This window comes from Meleagris gallopavo, chromosome 30 (assembly GCF_000146605.3).
Source record: "Meleagris gallopavo isolate NT-WF06-2002-E0010 breed Aviagen turkey brand Nicholas breeding stock chromosome 30, Turkey_5.1, whole genome shotgun sequence".
Classification (NCBI taxonomy): domain Eukaryota; kingdom Metazoa; phylum Chordata; class Aves; order Galliformes; family Phasianidae; genus Meleagris; species Meleagris gallopavo.
In genome coordinates, this window is record NC_015040.2 from 1,456,085 (window position 1) to 1,459,816 (window position 3,732).

Consider the following 3,732-nt stretch of genomic DNA (forward strand, 5'->3'; position numbering starts at 1 on the left):
ACCCTACAACCAACAAGCACTTTACTGTATGTACCAGGTGAACTGATACAGCTGGATTGAAGTTTTCCTTTATAACCATTGTTGATGCCAGAATTTTGTATTCTGTTTTGTAAGGATTTAATAAAAATGCGTTGAGACCGACCCAAGGGTGGGGGCTGTCCCAGTCCCTGTTCACTTCTCCCAACCCTGGGGTGGGGGGTGGTCACCGTGGCCCCAGTGTGCCCTGGGCTGTAGGGTTGGGGGAAACTGAGGCACAGAGACAGGGTGGGGTGGGAGGGGATGGCTTTGGGGCTGGGGTTACTGGGGGTTTGGGGATGGTTTTGGCTTTGAGGATGCTGTGGGGCTGGCTTTGGGGAGTGTGGAGGTGGGGAGCGCAGGGGGAGGGGGGCTGCAAAGGCATTGCTGTGCTGCTTTAACCCTTGTACAAGGTCTCTGAAATATAAAGTGATTATTTTTAAGGTGTGTTTTGGCACGGTGAGGAACTTTTCCAGCCGTGCCCCCGTGCTGGGGACGGGCGCGACAGCACCTGGGTGCCGGTGCTCGGCTCAGAACCAGGTTTGGGCTGGGGCAGTGGTGAAGTTGTGGGGCAGAGCTGAGCTCTGTGGGGCTGAGGACAAGGGCCTGGGGTGTCCCCTTGGTCCCAGCAGCTCCGGTGTCACCTCTGCTGTCCCAGCCAGGATCCCCTTCCTCGCCACCGCCCCTAGAAAGTGCCCCATGGTTGGACACTGGGTCAGAGCACGTGCGGAGAAGGGCAGCTCTGAAAATAGCCCTAAGCTATTAAGCTAAAGTGCCCCACATCACTGGGTGCTGCAGCATCAGCCCAAAATAGGAGCTCACGGTGACAGCGTGGCGGTGGCACCTGGGTGACACAGCGGGACGTGTGATGCTTCCGTGGGTCTCCGTTCCCATCTTCTGCTTGGGGCGCAGCTCCACAACACAAAGCAACGTAGGATGTCCTCTGCTTCCTGCAGTGCTCGGGCTGCTGGTTGTGCTGAGCCGGCTGCGAGCGCCTGGTTGGTAAAGCAGCAATCTGGTGGTGATCAGATCTAGAAATAGCGGCGCGGTGCCGTTTTTAGGAGCGTTTGTTCTCAGCTTTATTTTGGGGAAGTCGAAGCCTCCCAGATGGCACTGTTTCTGACGGCGCCTCTTTGTCTAATAACACTGCTGATCGCTTCTGCTTCGCTCCAGAGATGAGCAGCCGCTTCTCCCCGTCCTTTCTGCACCCCTGCCCAGGTGTGACAGCACCCCGAGCACATTCCTCCACTATCCATACAATTATTTCTCTCCTGGGCTTCTTTCCATTGGCTTGGCTTTTAATCATCAGGCCACCACCTCAAAATGACTAATTTTCATTTATTTCATCACACGCAGGGCTCTAATTAGTTGCCTGCACGGTGGCCAGAGGCTGGTGCTGCTCGCTCCATGCAGCGTCCACTCTTGCAGCTGCACACGGGGCCGAGCAGCAGCCTGCAGCTCCCTCTGATGCTTGCAGCGAAACGCAAGCAGGACAGAGTGGAAAACAGAGTTTTGAGCAAAAAAAAACAAACAATGCTGAAATGCATGGAAACAGCTCTGCCAGCAAAGGGGTGTAACTCTGCGACGTGCTGCAAGGAGGAGGACGTGGTGTTTTTGAAAGAGAGCGCGTCCATGTTCAGTGCTCAGTTATCAGTAATTGCAGGAAGATTTCAGAGGGAAAAGCAGCATCTCTCTCAAGGCTGCCGTGCATTCCTGCATGCAGACTGGCTGCCAGAAGGGTCAGCTAATGGCCAGCTCTGAGCTGTGCATAGCTGTGGGAATGGGAGTTCCCCCAATTAGGATAATGCAGTAGAAACCTGCTGGTGTGCAATGCAGCAGGAGCAGATATGAGATAACGCGACGCAAAGCCGTCGGTCCACGCCGGTGTGTGCAGCCACAGAGATTGGTCCCATGAGATCCCTCAGCTGCGTGGGGTCTCAGCTCCGAACCCACAGCTGGCACAGCTCTGTGTGGCAGCAGAGGGGCAGGCAGTGCACTGCTGCAATGGAGGGCTGCACCAGGACTGCGTGTTTGCTCATGTGTGCACGCACCTTGAGGAGCTGAGCACAGATCCTGACCCCGCTTTAGGGGAAGAGATGGTTCACGAGAGCAACAAGGAGCACCCCTGGCCCTGGGTGCCCCCCAGACTCAGTCCCATATCACTCTCCTGTTCCCCAACTCGGTTGGGCTGCCCCCGTTCCTTGGCCCCTGGTCCCTGCACACTTAGAACTACCCCCATTACCCCTCAATATTGCCCCTCCTCCCCCCAGAACTGTCCGTATCTCTCAGAACTGCCCCTCCACTCCAGAACTGCCCTTGTGCCCCTCAGAACTGCCCCCTTCACCCCTCACAGCTGCCCCCTCAGCCCAGAACTGCTCCCATACCCCATATCTGCCCATCCCCTGCTATCCCTCAGTACTGCCTCCTCACACCCCATAGAGCCACCCCCTCACCCCAGATCTGCCCCTCACCCCACCCAGAGCTGCCCATGCACATCAAAACTGCCCCTCACATCTGCCCCCTCCCCTCAGATCTGCCCCTCAGAAATGCCCTCTCCTCTCAGAACCACCCCCTCGCCCCTCAGAGCCGCCCATGCTCTCAAATCTGCCCCTCTGCCCTCAGATCTCACCTATCTCTGCAGATCTGCCCCTCACACCCCTCAGAACTGCCCCTCTCTCCTCAGAGCTGCCCATCTCTCTCAGAGCTGCCCCCTCATCCCTCAGATCTGCCCCTCACGTCCCTCACACCCACCCCTCTCCCTTCAGAACTGCTCCTCACATCTGCCCCTCTTCTCTCTCCCTTCATATCTGCTCCTCTCCCCTTAGATCTGCCCATACACCTCAGAACTGCCCCTCAGAACCGCCCTCTCCCCTCAGAACTGCCCAGACCTCTCATATCTACCTTTTTCCCCTCAAATCTGCCCCTTACCTCTCACATCTGCCCACACATCTCAGAACTGCTCCCCTTCCCGCACATCTGCCCATACACCTCACATCTGCCCCTCAAAACTGCCCCCTCCTCTCAAATCTGCCCCTCATAACTGCCTCTCTCCTCTATCTGCCACTTTCCCCTTATATCTGCCCCTCACATCCCTCAGATCTGCCCCCTCACATCTACCCCTCTTCACTCAGAACTGTCCTCACGCTCCTCATATCTGCCCCTTTCCTCTCCCATATCTTCCTCTCTCCTCTCAGAACTGCCCCTTTCCCCTATATCTGCCCCTCACATCCCTCAGAACTGCCCCCCTCCCCTCACATCTGCCCAGACACCTCACATCTGTCCCTCAAAACTGCCCCTTCTCCTCTCAAATCTGCCCCTCACATCCCTCAGAACTGCCTCTCTCCTCTCATATCTGCCCCTTTTCTCTCAAATCTGCCCCTTACTTCTCACATCTGCTCACACACCTCAGAACTGCCCCCTCCCCTCACATCTGCAACTCAAATCTGCCCCTTTCCCCTCAAATCTGCCCCTCTCCTCTCATATCTGCCCTCACATCCCTCAGATCTGCCCCCCTCCAATCTGCCCCACTCCACTCAGAGCTGCCCTCACACCCCTCAAATCCGCCCCTTTCCTCTCAGATCTGCCCCCCTCCCCTCCCATATCTGCCCACACACCTCAGATCTGCTCCTCTCCTCTCCCCTCACATCCGCAACTCAAATCTGCCCCTTTCCCCTCAGATCTGCCCACACACCTCAGACCCACCCCCTCCCCTCACAC